Source organism: Mustela erminea, chromosome 10, assembly GCF_009829155.1.
Source record: "Mustela erminea isolate mMusErm1 chromosome 10, mMusErm1.Pri, whole genome shotgun sequence".
Lineage (NCBI taxonomy): Eukaryota > Metazoa > Chordata > Mammalia > Carnivora > Mustelidae > Mustela > Mustela erminea.
The window spans coordinates 9,285,905-9,302,799 of record NC_045623.1 but is presented as its reverse complement, the minus strand read 5'-3'; positions in this window follow the sequence as shown (position 1 = coordinate 9,302,799).

Sequence of the window (16,895 nt, the reverse complement as noted above, 5' to 3'; positions counted from 1 at the left end):
GTTTTTTCTTAAAGCCGGGTGTACCTACACTTGGGATCTATTTGTATTTCTGGAGAAAGAACGATGAAAAAAACCATTCCCTCCTACTCTGCGTGGCTCATGTTGGAGCTGGGCTCACCCTGAAAGGGGTCTAGCCATGCTGTCTCAGTGAAGGTCTCCAAAGATTCTTCCAGAAGCTCTGGGCTGAACCTCAGGGTTTCCTAGGTTGGAGCAAAATGGCATGAATTTTATACACTCTCCTGACCAGTCTTGGGCCGTGGGCCACCCTGAGACAGGGCTCTCCTGGGTGGGGAGGCTCCCTACAGCGGGAGAGTGGAGGGTCAGCTGCCAACAGCATTCCCAGCAGTGGGGACAGCCAGCCCCTCACTGAAATGGAAGTGGCCTCTGGTGGCAGATCGCAGTTTGATAGTTCAGTATTAATATTTTATCATTTTTTTTTTTTTTTTTTTTTTAACTGTAGTTTGCTTCCAGACAGCTCAGAACACGTTGCAAACTAGAACATTTTTCTCATCTATTTACAGAAGGTTCTAGAGGAGGGAAGGGCTCCCTTTCTCCGCTCTGGCCCATTTTTCACGTAACAAAAAGTGCCCTATGTCGAGTGAGTGACAGGGACAGGGACTCACACACAGCTCTGCTGTCATTCAGCCTGGACTCAGCTACCCCATCATTGCCTACTTCTTATTTGGCCACCATAGCCAGCGGATGCACAGCCAAAGCTGAGCATCATTTTTGGTTTCATTTCCTGGAATGTGATGCCTTTGTGGGCTCTGCCTCCCCACAAGGGCTTCCTGAATGTTCTCCAGCATCTCTCACTCCCACATCTCAGGAGCAGAATGAGGTTTAGGTGGGAGTGAATGAGGATGTCTCAACCATGGCCAACCAAACCAAGCAAGGAGTCTCAGGGAAATGCATGGCCGGGAACTTTGCACACTTGACACCTTCCATACCCTGCTCTCTGAGCTCTGTCTAGGAACCTGCCTGGCTATTGCCAATTACAGTTGGCTCCAGGGATATCTTCACAAAAGAGGCAACTACATAGTCCAGGGTGAATCCCAAGTGCAATGCCTTTGGAGACCCTTTAAAAAATAGTAATAATAAAAGTAAATAATACATTTATTTTGTAAATCTTTCCATACTAAAATCATTGTTTTCAAAGAAGTGAATGTTATTGCTAACATTAACCAGTTTTCACATCCTTGTTGTAGGTTGGGTATCCCAGCTGTGCCGTCTTTAGAAGTAGTGTGAGGCTGCCTCTTTGCTAGGACAGCATGTTTTGGAGAGAACTCAAGGCAAACTGCCTTTGGGAGGTGGAAGGAGTACAGTATTTCCTTGTTAATGGCATTAATAATATTTATTTTTTCTCCATTGCCCCAGGCAAAAAGGTGTCATCTCTGCTAAAGGTACAGATTCCCCAGATTCCCCTGGGAACGACGTGCTTTCTTTTCCCCAGATTCCCCTGGGAACGACGTGCTTTCTATAAAATGTGGTGGTCCATTCGCCTTGTGCCAGCCTTCTGATCCTCTGTCAGGAGCGGCAAGGAGAGTGCCATCTTGTTCTGGAAGGCCAGGTGGTCTTGGGACCTCATGACATCAAAGGCAGGACGTTGCTAAACTAGTCGACGGGTATGCAATTTCTGGCTCTGGTAAAGTTGTAATTTCAGCACTCCTGGAAAAGTCAGCAATAGATGCTCTCTTTTTCCTACAAGGGAAACATTTCAAACATACAGGGCATTAAATTCCCCTTCAAATTGAGCTGGCCTTTGGGGTGTTATTTTAACCTTTTGTTGCACATAAGGAAAGGGCTCTGGGAGCCATCAGAGTTTTAGGCCAGAGTTTCCCAGATTCTCTCTTCAAACAAACACAAACAAAAAGAGAGCAGGCAATGGCTTATTTCAGACTAATAGACTTCATGTCAAAAAAGCATTAAATGGGTCAAAGAAAAACATTTTATACCTTTAACCAAAGGTACAATCTACAGTGAAGATCTAACCACTGGAAACTTTCTGTGACAGTAACAAAGTATGTTAGAAATGTCAGAAAAAAAGTGCTTGAAATACAATATTTGTAGGAGATTTAAACACACGTATCTCAAATGTTGACAGCTGAAATAAACAAAAACTGTCAAAAACATAAAAAATTTGGATCACAGATAGAATTTTTCTTTTACAAAGAGAAAATATGCCATCTTTTTAAGCTTCTGAGGAACATTTACAAAAAGCCATCATAAATAAGATACAAAGATGAACTCGATACATTTCAAAACAGGAAATTCATCTGAGCCATTTTATCATATAAGAATGTAATAAAACTAGAAATTATATAAGCAAATAAACCACATACTTGAGGCAGAGGGCAAACTTCCAAACAGAATGACAAAATGAAATTATTAAAAATTAATAATTATAAAAATTTAAAATTTTTTAATTTAAAAATTTTTTAAATTAAAATTTAAATTTTTAAAATTTAAACTGAGCCTGAGTGGCTCAGTGGGTTAATCCTCTGGCCTACAGGTCAGGTTGTGATCTCAGGATCCTGGGATCGAGCCCTGCATCGGGCTCTCTGTTCAGCAGGGAACCTGCTTCCCTCTCTCTCTCTGCCTGCCGCTCTGCCTACTTGTGATCTCTGTCTGTCAAATAAATAAATAAAAATCTTCTAAAGAATTTAAATTGAGGCATAATTGAGATATAACATTATACTAGGCTATTTTGGAAATCATGAAATGCAACCACTTTGAATGCATTCATGCAATTAATACTTATTGACCACCTACTGGATACGAGACATTGTTCTACCAGCAGGATATATAGCACTGGAAAGGCAAACTCTGTTCTCACGGTCTTACATTCTACCCCTAGAGTGGGGGAAACAGCTAATAAATGAGTACATGAATAAAGCAAGAAAACGTCAAGGGATGACACTTGCTTTATAAAGATAAAAAAGAATAATGCGGCTGCCATGGGGGTGGGACTACTTTTGGTTGGCATAACCTCCTTGAGATGGCATTTAAGTTGAGACCTGAACATCAGGAAGCATTCACCACATGAAGTTGTGGGAAAAGAACATTCCAGCAGAGAGACAACCTCCACTATGTGTTAGAGAATTGGATGCAGCGAATACAAATACCGATAACTCTCAATAGTCCAGTAATTGAAGAAAGAATGGAAATAATTACATTGTTAATTCAATTCAAGAGGTTAGAAGAAGGGTAAAAAATTCTTTAAAAAAGAGAAAGGAAAAATAAAAATAACAACCAAAATAACTAATATGAAAACAAAAACAAACACAAAAGCAAAGGGGCGCCTGGGTGGCTCAGTGGGTTAAGCCGCTGCCTTCGGCTCAGGTCATGATCTCAGGGTCCTGGGATCGAGTCCCGCATCGGGCTCTCTGCTCAGCGGGGAGTCTGCTTCCCTCTCTCTCTCTCTGCCTGCCTCTCTGCCTACTTGTGATCTCTGTCTGTCAAATAAATAAATAAAATCTTTAAAAAAAACCACACAAAAGCAAGATTTATTTTTAAAAATCTGAGATTTATTATTTTGGAGGAAACATATAGAAGATAAGCATCTAATTAAAAATCTAAAACATAGATAAAAAAAATATATCAAAAGTCACCTGGCAGGATGCTTAGGTGGCTCCATCAGTTGAGCGTCTGCCTTTGGCTCAGGTCATGGTCCCAGGGTCCTGGGATCGAGTCCCGCATCTAGCCTCTTGTTCAGTGGGGAAACTGCTTCTACCTCTGCCTGCTTCTTCCCCTGCTTATGCTCTCTCTCTCGCTTTCTCTCTCTTTGACAAATAAATAAAATCTTTTTTAAAAAAAGAAAAAGAAAAAGAGAATTAACCAGGTTTTCCAGGTGGCTCATTCGGTTAAGCGTCAGACTCTTGATTTTGGCCTAGGTCATGATCTCAGGATTGTGGGATTGAGCTCTGTGACAAGCTCCCTGTGCTTAGCACGGAGTCCGCTTGGGATTCTCTCTCTCCCCCTTCCCCTCTATGTGTCCGCACTCTCTCTCTCTCCCTCCCTCAAAAAAGACGAAGAAGGAGAAGGAGAAGATGAAGGAAGCTACCCAATTTTTTAACAGAATTAAGACATCTGTAATACAAAATCTGAACCCCTCTTCCCCCCCCAAAAAAAAGAAAGAAAGAAAGAGAAGAGCATATCAAACTTTAGAGCAATTTGATTTATGCTTCTGGATTCATGAACCCACTAAATTGAATTCTCAGTATGTTAAATGTCTCAAGCATCACAGCCCAGAAAACTTTATTGCAGAAATGAAAGAATAACTTAGAATTAGAAAAAAGTTAATATAATATGACGCATCTTTTCAGTGAGTAAGACCTATTTTATAATCACAGTGGATGAAGTAAGGCTTTTGATAAACTTCAACACTCTCTTTGATTAAGAGTTATGCTGGCAACTTGGGAAAATAAGCAACCTTGGATCTCTTTCTTCACTCAACATGGAGCAATGGGAGGTAGTATATGATACATACAATTAAAACACTGTAGGGCTCCAAAGAAAGAAAAAGTTAGGTACATAAACAAGGAAGGAACTTAAGCCAGAATTATAAGCTAATGTAGTGATGACTTAGAGGTACCAAATCTCAATATTGCCTCTAACAGTCAAAAGTCAGCATTTTTTGGTCCATGAAGGGGTAAGATAATGGTTTGGGTCCTGCATAAAATGGGAGGCTATGACTCAGATCATTGCATAAAATTGGAACCTTTACAGGTGTGCACCCCACCAGTGAACTAGGAACAAAACCACTTAACTCTCTGGACCAGAGAAGTGATAAGGAAATTTGAATCTGCCTCGAACCCTGATTAGAGGAAAAATTCTTCCAGTAGAAACCAAACTATGGGGCCTTGGCATGAGTGTGGAGCCCAAATGTATATTCCCCAGAAGGTGTACTCATCCCCAAGTCAAGAAATTAATAAAAACTCGTTTGGGGCTAGCAAATCCCTGGGACCCCCAGCAGAAGGAAGCACACTCTTCCAATATCAATTATGGGAGTGGGCACACAAGGCTTGGAGCAAATTCTGCCCATATTCTGTTTCTGTATGATGGCTTGTTAAGAATGGTGTTTGCATTATCAAAGGGAAGAAGAAAAAGGAGGAGGATGAGGAGGAGGGAGAGGAGGAAAAGGAGAGAGAGTGACTTTATGTCTGTATGTGACCTACAAAGTCTAAAATACAGTTCCCTCCCTCCCACCCACGGTTTTGTTTTCCACGGCTTCAGTTACCCACGGTGAATCACCGTCTGCAAGCAAATGATCCTTCTGAAGTGTTCAGAATGTCAGTGTCAGCCTAATGTCTATGTCATTCACCCCACTTTATCTCATCACTAGGCATTTTATCAGCCTACATCATCACAAGAAGCCTGAGTATAATACAGTAAGATGTTCAAAAGAGAGAGAGAGACCACATTCACATAACTTTAATTACAGTATTTGCTATAATTGTTCTATTCTTTATTGTTGTTGTTAATTCATTACTGTGTCCAGTATAGAAATTAAACTTTATCATAGGTATGTATGTATAGGAAAAAACAGGGTTCAGTACTGTCCATGGTTTCAGGCACTGACTGGGAGTCTTAAAACATATACTCTATGGATAAAGGGGGCTACTGTATATGTTGTCTGTTTCTTTCTTTTTTTTTTTTTTAAAGACTTTATTTATTTATTTGACAGAGAGAGATCACGAGTAGGCAGAGAGGCAGGCAGAGAGAGAGAGAGGAGGAAGCAGGCTCCTGCTGAGCAGAGAGCCCGATGCGGGACTCGATCCCTGGACCCTGAGATCATGACCTGAGCCGAAGGCAGAGGCTCAACCCACTGAGCCACCCAGGCGCCCTGTTGTCTGTTTCTTTATAGAAAAAGTACATCAACCTCAGCTCCAGAGCACAAAGAAAGCCCAAGGGGGGAAAATATTCCCCTTTAAAGATCAACTTACAACCCAAAGCTACTGTGTGACCAAAAAAAAAAGAAAGAAAGAAAAGAAAAGAAAAAGAATAAAATGTGATAACGTCATCCACGACTTAAGAAAGTCAGTAAACTAAATAAATAGTAGGATAAGCAGTCTTGCAAGTTTTAGGCAAAAGTACAACCTGAGGTTGTATAAAATACATATTTTTAAATGATTAGGAGATAAAGGGGTAGATTTTTTTTTTTAAAGGGGTAGATTTTTACAGGAACTTCTATATAAGAGAAATCCTAGCAATTGGAATTAAATTCAGAGGAAAAAAAAAAACAACTAACGGATTAAAACACAACTAAAGAAATAAGGGAAATCTGGGGAAATGAACCAGAATGTAATTTAAGGTGATAAAGGGGTAGAAAATATAAAAAAGAAGTTAAGAATCAGGAAAGATATACTGAGAAGGAGCAATTTAGTTCCAAAAGGAAAGATTAAAGAAAATGACAGAAGAAAGTTTTGAAGGGAAAATTATTGTGAAACTTTCAGAATTGATAAAAACATAAATCTTCGATTCAAGAAGCATGCTGTCTTCAATGTGATGAAAAATATATGTCTACAGCTAAACACATTTTCATGAATTATAAAACACAAAAGAAAAAGAGGAAAAATTAAAAGTACAGAGAAAATACAAAGAATTGCTGTGACAGCGTTTGCTATATGTCCACCTAAACATATTCTAAATCTTCTGAAAAAACAGAGTTGTAATTGGACATATGGATGTTAATGATAGAATTCTTTTTTTTTTTTTAAGTTTTATTTATTTATTTATCAGAGAGAGAGGGGGAGAGAGCGAGCACAGGCAGACAGAATGGCAGGCAGAGGCAGAGGAGAAGCAGGCTCCCTGCTGAGCAAGGAGTCTGATGTGGGACTTGATCCCAGTACGCTGGGATCATGACCTGAGCCGAAGGCAGCTGCTTAACCAACTGAGCCACCCAGGCGTCCCTAATGATAGAATTCTATAAATAAAAGATGCTTTGCAGATTTGACTTTAGAATCATGTAATATTTTACATAATTATAAAATAAATTTAAAAATTTAAAAAGCCATCCCTTAAAGTGAAAGGAAAAGGAAACAATCCTAACTTGTATTTAAGTGATGACATAACCGTGGTGCCTGAGTGGCTCAGTGGGTTAGGTGTCTGCCTTTGGTCAGGTCACAGTCTCCAGTCCTGGGATTGAGCCAGCCCCACATCGGGCTCCCTGCTCAGCAGGGAACTGTTTTTCCCTCTCCCTCTGCTCCCTCCTGTTCTATCTCAAGTAAATAAATAAAAAGCTTTCAAAATTAATTAATTAATTAATGGCAGCATAACCACATGGGAAGAAACTAGTCAGAGTGACTGACTAGTCACTAAGGACAAAAAATTTACATGAAGCATTTTTAAACTTTTTACAATAATCATATTAGTAGTGGTAACAATGGTATTATTGTGGGTATATTGTGAGATAAAGCAAATGAGTTACAGTGGTACTGTATTAGTCTCCTAGGGCTGCCATAACAAAGTACCATAGCCTGGGTGGCTTAACAATAGAAATTTATTTTCTTAAGAAGTCCAAAATCAAGGTTCCATTATGTTGGCTTCTAGTGAGGTCTCTTCTTGGCTTGGAGACAGCTACCATCTTTCTGTGTTTTCACATGGCTTTTCCTCTGTGCTCATGAAGAGAGAGAGAGAGGTAGGGAGAGAGAAAGAGAATCTTCTGTCTCCTACTCTTCTGATGAGGACACCAGTCCTATCAGATTAAGGTGCCACTCTTATAAGCTCATTTAACCTTAGTCACATCCCTAAAGATCTTATCTCCAAATACATCACATTGGGGTTACAGTTTCAACATATAAATTTGGAAGGGACACAATTCTGTCCATAACAGGTACCACCAAGAACTGAATTTTATGATATGGGAGGAAGGAGACATGGACGCAAGATGAATAAGGCTAAATAAAAACTCTGTGGTCCTGGATTTGAATGAAACTACCAGTATGAGCTCATGTTATATTTTATATTCATAATTTATAATTAACATTATTTTAATATAATACATGATATATATTATGTACAATGTAACATCTGTGTTGCATAAATGTGTATTCCATATTTATACTCTATCTGCTGAAAAGGCTAGAAAAAAGACCAATCCATTAGCAAGGAGACCACTAGTGCCCAGAGTATAGTCTCTAAATACCATTTCCTACGAAAACAAACCAGAACTCCTTCAAGAATGTCTGATTCCAGGCTTGACAAGGAAATGTACGAGCTGGGCATAAAATATCTTGTCATCCCATATAGCAAAGAAGTTATTGAAGTTATCAGTTCAAAGGACTCAGACGCTAACTTGAATAGTTTTTCCCTAGCCAAAGACAAAAATCATTTGAATTTTGGAATTGATTTTGGCTACTGAATGTCTGAGACTGCTTGCCCATTCTGACTAGCAATTCCACAAATGATCCAGTATCCTTTAAACAAATTTCTCTTCTGCTTAAATAGGTAAGCATTGCTTTTTTTCTTTCTTCCTTTTTTTTTTTTTTATTATTTTTTGTTACTTGCAAATAAAGAAAGCTGACAGCTACTCTGAGGAACCTTCCTTGCACAATGTAAATCACGATAGATGTTCAATAGATGTTTGTTCCATTCTCAGGATTCAAAAATCTATAATGACTTCTTTTCAGATATTAAAACTGTATAGGAAATTTCCTTTCCATATATGAAAGAGATTCTGCCTCTGCTCATATCCCCTGTAGAGCTCCCCAATCTCCCCAGCTTGAGGGAAGAGAATCTGTACACGAACTGATCACAGTCCAAGGTTTGAACTGGCCTCCATTTATTAGCAAGAACCACTATGTTGAAATGTCAGTCTCCATGCTCTGTTCTTACACTTTCTGCTTCTTATCTTCCTGGGATAGACATAGATCCTTTATCTCTTCCTCAATACGGTGCTAGAAGGGTAAGTGAATTTAATTTAGTTCTTGTAGGGCCTGGATTTCTCTAACCACCAACATGCCTTAGATTTCAAACTGAGGAGAAGTGAAAGATCCTACACAGACATCAAAGCTGAAGCCATGTACTCAAGGGTTTACCAGAAAACTCTGCACTGACAATTATCAGGTGCTGGCCTAGCTATATTGTTTTGTATCTGCTACTGTTCCTTGCCTTGCACAGAAGTCCCTTGTGAACCTGCTAGCATGAAGGGACACTGAAAGGCAGGGCTCATGTATTCCTGGGTTCTCTAAGTGGGGGGAAGAAGACAGGTCTCAGCATCGAGTAGCATCATACATCAAGTAATTCTCATTCTTACAGAACCACCAAGAAATGAGAGCAGGAAGTACAAGAGAACACAGCATGGGTGTTGACATTTCAGTACAATAATCCCCAAGTTTATAATTAGGGACTCTGACGAGTGGGAATAGGGTAGAAAGCCGGAGAAGAGGAGGTGAGTGGGAGGAGAAAGGAGAAGAAGAACATGGCTTCCTCTGTGTTTCCCACTCCATTTTCCTTACTTTACTCTTCCTCCATTAATTCCCACCCACACACCCAAGGCAGAGAGTGATAAAAAGGGTAATGAGGATGAGTCAAGTTCATAGGTATTTTATTGGCCACATCATTCTTTTGAATGTACGTCTTGGGAATTTCTCATTCGTACCTTTGGTGTGCCAAGAAGGGTTGTAGTCAATAACGTATGCCATCTGGATTCCAGATCTTCAGAAGAAACGCATTTCTTTCTCTTTTCCTTGACATGCTATCCTTGGACTCATCTTTTTTTGCCATCAGAAAGTTAAAGTATGGAAGTCGAAGAAAGGTATATGTGAAGGAGGTGTAAACGTAGGTGAAAAGATGCTGAGGAGGTCATCTGGTCTACTTTTAACGAAGAATTTCCCCTTTAGGTTATGCATAAAGAATACTTCAGTGGTTACCCTCAGCTTCTCAATGGCCCAGCGTGGTGTTTGAGGACAAAATACCATTATAAAAGGCACATGTTTTCCTGGCCCTGCCCTCTGAGCATGTCTCTCTTGTGGACCCCATGGGTGAGGGCACATAGGTCTGGGAAGAGTGGCTCTGGGGTTTGGAAACTTGGGCCCAACCCCAATACTGCCCCCAAAGGAATAGCATGTCACCTGAAACAAGCAACATAAGTGATAATAGATTTGCCATTTTGTGACCATTTGTGGCTAATGCCATGGCAGGTGATCGCCTGCTCAGAGGGATCAGAGGGAGCAAATCCACAACTTCGAGGAGGCCCTTCTCTTGAGAATTGTTGCTCGATCCCACGTCTGCCTCTTTGCAGGCCATGCCTCATTGTTCTCTGCAGTCTCCTTCAGTCTTTTCCTGATGGGTCTCCAGGATCTCCCCAACCTGTTTCCTGTGGGAGCACTGGGAAATTCATATGGGCTTGAGATGATGGCTTCCAAGAATGGGACCTCCCGTTCTGCAGGTGATATGGTCGAAATGTGAATGGGTCATTCTGCTTGGGAGATGATGCTCTCCAGGCAAGCCTCTAGATGAAGCTGCCTTATCTTAGGTGCTTGTTCCCAAGTCACCACAGGGGCTTGAGAAGCCATCCCAGGTCCTCTGCTTCCCTCTTCTGGTCAATTGAAGGGAATCTTAATAGCCATTTAGAGTTGGGAAAGGAGTAATAATGATGGGAGCCCCTAATCAAATCAAATCATAATCTCCAAACAAGCACTTTTCAGTTCACAAAAAGCTACAGCCAGGATTGTTAAAGATAACATTATTACATTTCAAATACGCTCACACCAAGGCGGTCCTGACATTTACTGTACCATATAGACATGGAGGGAAGATGTTAGTTAAACCAACGGTTCCTACATGTGATGCCAAGGTGCATTTAAATCTTAGGTAGGTGAAGTAAGTTACACAGGTTTCTTTACTACAAAACTCCCCAGGACCTCTAAGTTGGTGGTGTCCATTGGGAATCCCTGAGGGGGAGAGATCTTACAGTTTTTGATCATTGAGTCCTTGATTAAGGAGCATCCTAAGGGCTAGTGATCCATCCTGCAGAATGCCCTTGGGGAAATGCAACACCAGATATCAAAGAGGTGAGCTAAGGAAGAGAAATCTTCACAGTGGAAAATGACAGGTATTATCTCACCCAAGCCAACACCAGGACCGATGAAGCCAATGACCAATTCTTCGTGGGCCATTGTAAGACTCTGTTTCAGTCCCCAAGTTCAAAGTTGGGAAAGGATCCCAAAGGTCCTAGAGATCCCTTGAGGTCCAAACCCTTCAGTCTGTAGATAAGAAGACAGACTCAGAGCACTAGAGAAAATGTATGGCGTCAAAATCCATGAAGAAATACAATAATAATATCTGTTTGTGGGAGTCCAGGACTTAGGACCATTTTGCCTAGAGGAACCATCCATTGCAAAGAGTCTGCATTTTTGCATATTGGATTAGTAGGTAGAAAAAAATTACATAGTTTAGAAGAGCATCTATCAGGCCATCCCCTTCATTGGAAAGATTCTGCAGCATTGGACAAAACAAGATCAGATTTATTGTTCATTTATAAACTCAGAGGGTGCCCTTTCATAAAAGTCATCATCCTCATGCAAACATCGAATGGAAAGCCAGGAAATGGAGTTTGTGTTAAATTCCAAAGTGCTTTGATGCTTTTTCATAAATAACAGCGCATTTGGGAGAGCACCATACCTTCTATATTAGCTAAGAGTATTCTGGTTGCTAGTGACAAGAACACAGATGCAACTGGCTTAGGCAGAACAAAAAGGAGTGAAAGGAGTAATTTTTTGGAAAGCTCTCATCACAAAAGGAAGAGCTGCAGAGTAGGTGAACGAGCCAGCAGGATTCTTCCTCTTTCTCTTGGAATGTGCTTTTCTGTTGGTCAATTTACTCTCTTCTACTGTGGATGGGATCTGCCACCCCCTGGGGCTTATGGCCAACGTAGGCTCATAGCCTCATGTCTTCCCCCTCCAGAAAGGAAGAGTTTGTGCTTGGGAAATGTTCAAAAGTCCTGGAGAAGGGCTGTGACCAGCATTAGGTGTTGAGATGTTCCTTTCTGAGACAAGGGCCAGAGGACCTTACAGGCAGATACCATGGTAGGTGAGAGGTCCAAATACTGACTCCCTTGCCTTCTAGCTGTATGATCTCAGGCAAGTTATTTCAGCTCTTTACCTCAGTTTCTTTATCTGTAAAATAGAGATAATAAGGGCATCTACTTAATGGGCTTTATGTGATAATTTATGAGATAAAACATATAAAGAATTTTATGTGGTACCTGCCACAAGGTAAGCAATCAACAATTCCTGGTTCCTCTGGGAGTATTAGGAGGTCATGTCACTTATTTAACTGCTCTGTGTCTTTGGTTTCTTCATCTATAAAATGGGGGCAATGGTAGTTCTTGCCCTGTCAGGGGATTTCAAGGAATAAAAGGGATGAGAAAGGCCAATCATTTGGCATCTTGCCTGGCCCATAATAAGCATGCAACAAGAGATCTCATGAGGCTATGGAGGTGATCTGTGAAAATATCATAGCTCCCATTTGGATCCATGATATTGGAGGAGGATTTCATTCATTCAACAGATATTACTGAGTATTTCTGCTGTGCCGGGCACTGTACAAATTTGAAGAATGCAGAGTGTTGAACAAGACCCTGATCTCAGGAAGCATATATTGTAATAAGGCTTTTAGAAGACGGCTATTGTTTTAGACAGAAGAAACAGTAGACGTGCATTATGCCTGACTTATGCCAATAACTATTAGACCAAGTATTAGACACTGACTTCTTTTTTTTTTTAAGATTTATTTATTTATTTGAGAGAGAGAAAGAGAGAGAGAGCGTGTGTGTGTGTGTGTGTGTGCATGAGTAAGGGGAGGGGCAGAGGGAGATAGAATCTCATGCAGATTCTGCATCAAGTGCAGAGCCTGCTGTGGGGCTCAGTCTCATTACCCAGCAGATCCTGATCTAAGCCGAAATCATGAGTAGGATGGTTAGCCAACTGAGTCATACAGAAGCCCCCTAGACACTGACTTCTCTCAATAACCAGTCCTTTATATTTCTTGTCTTTTGCTTCTCTCAAAGCATAGTCACCTTTACCATCATATCTCTGTCTCCTTGCAAAGGGATACCTTTTTCTGTTCTTGGTAGACGTTGATCACTGTTATTTTTTGTATACGTGTGTGTTGCACATATGAATTGTATTATATGTATACATTCTTTCTAGCATTTTAAAGAGCTGGTAGGTCACTTTACTATCTAGGTATTTGGTAGCTTGATTAGCCTCAAATTTGGAGTATGTAGTATGTAGAAATGTGCAGAAGCTCAGTTTCACCAAAAGATAGAAGAATAATTTTTAAAAGTGATCAATAAAGTATACACAAAAATCATTTCCAGCTGGATCACAGATCAAATGGGATAAACAAAAACTGCAAGGCTAACAATTTTAGAGAATATCTTTATGATTTCTGGATCAGGAGTGATTTCTTATACATGGTACCAAAGCATTTGCCATTAAAAAAAAAGTTTGAAAAAGTTGACTGTGCTAGGAACTTCCATTCATTCAAGCGTACCACCAAAAGAGTGAGCGGCAAATCAAAGGGGGAACATTTTGCAATGAGTCTAATCAACAAGGGGTTTATATCCAGCATATATAAAGAATTCCTGCAAATGTGTAAATAAAAAACAAAAACAGACGATGCACAAGGGAAAGGGCCAGAAGATGTGAACAGGCACTCCACAAAAGAGATACCCAAAGAGACAAACATGAAAGGGTGACCAGCCTCATTAGTTAACAGGGAAATGTGCACCAAAATCACACTGATACAGCACTACATGCTCACTAGAGAGCCGACACCAAGTGTTGCGAAGATATTGAACACCAAGAACTCTGATACATGGGCGGTAGAAGTGTAAACTGGCACATCACTATGGAAAGCAGATTGACGTCATCTAGCAAAATGGAAGATATGAATAATTTATGATCCAGCAATTCCTCTCCAAATCATACGTCCCCATAAAACATATGCTTATGTGTGTCAATATACATATTTATGAATGTTCATAGTAGTATTGAATAATAGCTCCAAACTGGAAAGAACCTAAATGTCTATTAAGAGTGTAGTAAACAAGAAATTGTGTTATATTCATATTATGAAATACTACACCATGAGAGATGGGCAGGAACCATATGACATATAGAAGACAAATCTTAAAAGACGATGTTGAGGGAAAAGAGCCAAACGGTACAAATCACAGTATGATGGAGTATATATAAACACTTTTAAAGGAAAAATTAAATAATTTTTAGTAGTAAAACTATAAGGAGAAGTAAAGAAGGAAAGATTACAAAAATCAAGGGAGTATTTAGCCCTGAGGGGAGGGAGGGGAAATACCCAGGAGAGGTTTTTAGGGTGTCAGTAATGCTCTATGTCCTTTCACAAGTAGGTTCCACAGGGATTTGTTTTACACATTGTTAAGTCCTTTATTTATTTATTTATTTATTTAATTTGACAGACAGAGATCACAAGTAGGCAGAGAGGCAGGCAGAGAGAGAGGAGGAAGCAGGCTCCCCACTAAGCAGAGAGCCCGATGCGGGACTCTATCCCAGGACCCTGGGATCATGACCTGAGCCGAAGGCAGAGGCTTTAACCCACTGAGCCACCCAGGTGCCCCAAGTCCTTTATTTTTAAAGCTTTCTTTATGTTTGTTATATTAGACACACTCACACATAAGTAAGTATCCTGCAGATATACTCGACAGAGACAGAAATTAACACAGCAAGATCAGGAGTAGCATCATTCAAGTCCAAAGTCACAGATATATATCTCTCTCTCTGTTTTTAAAAAAGATTTTATTTATTTATTTGACAGAGATCTTAAGTAGGTGGAAAGGCAGGCAGAGAGAGAGAGAGGAGGAGGAAACAGGCTCCCCACTGAGCAGAGAGCCTGATACAGGGCTCGATCCCAGGACCCTGGGATCATGACCTGAGCCAAAGACAGAAGCTTTAACCCACTGAGCCATCCAGGAGCCCCAAAAGTCACAGGGATCTCTAAGAGAGGCCGTCAGTTTGAGGATGATCACCATCCTGGAGCAAACACTGATGAGACTTACTTCTAAATGGGGCCAGTGATGTCTTGCCCAACCACATTACACATTCCATTACTATAACTATAGAAAAGGGTTTAGTTTTAAAGAAACCACATAGCAAACATTAAATCCATAGGTTACAAATTACCAAGGCTAACAGTCCCCTAGAACCTCCATCTGGAAGTGGATGTCCTTGCTCCACAAATTTAAAGCTGGTGGAGGGGAAACTCCAGGGATGCATGGAGAGTACCGATCATCAGAGTCTCTGCTGACTGGTCACACTCAGTTCCTAGCACGCCCCTTTTTCACTGTCCCCGAGCAACTGACCTGCTCCCCAGCTGCCATAGCTGGTCCAGTGGGAACTGCAATCATTTCTGCCTTGAGCTAGCACCTTCCACACTCTGGTGAGGCTGACCTTTCTCATCCTCCATATCCTCCCCACAACTTTCATGCTACAAAGGGGGTTTGATGGTTGGTTGTTTGGCTTTCACTAGGAAAGGGAAGGTTCTATCATGGGTACGCTCCTCACATCTTCCCCATGATGCTCAGACCATGGACTCCTCCTGCGTCATACTCATATTGTCCTTCACACCTCCCCAGTGCCAGCAGGCAGGGGATTCTCCAGTGATTTATTGGGCTGTTCGCATTTTTAACCTTCATAATGACCTATAAGGCTGGTGCATTTTTATCTCCAAATGGGCTAAAGAAAGTGATGTACCTCACTTTCATGTCTCTGCTTCCCTGCCCCCACCCGGACATGCCCACTAATTTTTAAATTATCTATTCTTAATTTTCATGAAATAACACCATAAAAGTATTAAAAGTAACTTTGAAAGTAAATTTAATCTCTAATCTTATCATTCTAGCCTTTAAAAATTTTTTTCCAAGGTTTTGCCACATATGTGTAAAATTATTCTGAACAGTAATCATAATATATATATATGTATATATATATATGCACATTTGTGTTTTTTATGTATCAGAAATAATTTTCTGGTGCTTAAAAAACCTTCAACATTTTCATTTGAGGATGATATTCAGTATTCCATTGAGAAGATAAATAATAACTTACTTAACCATTTCCATATTATTGGGTATTTAGATCTTTTTCCAGTGTTAACTGATAATGTGTGCAATGATACATTCATTAAAGCTAAATGTAAAACTGTACATTTATCCCTGTTACATTTAACTTCATTAGTTTTGGCCTGTTATTGCAACACATTAATAGCTTTTTGAATTTTGACTTTGTTAACTTACTAATGCAATGCATGGATTTGATGTTTATTAATTAAAGCATTGAAATGGCAGACTCTAGGACAGAAAAGCTTTAAGAGGTTTGTGCCTGGGGCGCCTGGGTGGCTCAGTGGTGAAGCCTCTGCCTTTGGCTCAGGTCATGATCTCAGGGTCCTGGGATTGAGTCCCACATCGGGCTCTCTGCTCAGCAGGGAGCCTGCTTCCCCCCCATCTCTCTGCCTGCCTCTCTGCCTACTTGTGATCTCTCTCTCTGTGTCAAATAAATAAATAAAATCTTAGGAAAAAAAAAGAAGTATATGTGCCACAAGATATGCACTAGAATGTAAAGTGGCATTAGCCATGGTCTTTTCAATCTAGTAACAGCCCAAATGTCCATCAGTTGTAGAATGGACAAATTAATCATGACATATTTACATCATGGAGGACTATACAGGAAGGAAAATAAGTGAATTAAACTAGAGCAATTACTCCAGTGAATCTCACAAACTGGTTGTTAAGCCAAAGAAGCCAGACACAGAGAATGTATACTGTATTTTTATAAAGTTAAAAAAAAAACAGATGAAACTAATTTATGATATTAGGTATCAATAAGACGGTTATCTTTAGGCAGGAGTTAGTGGTTGGG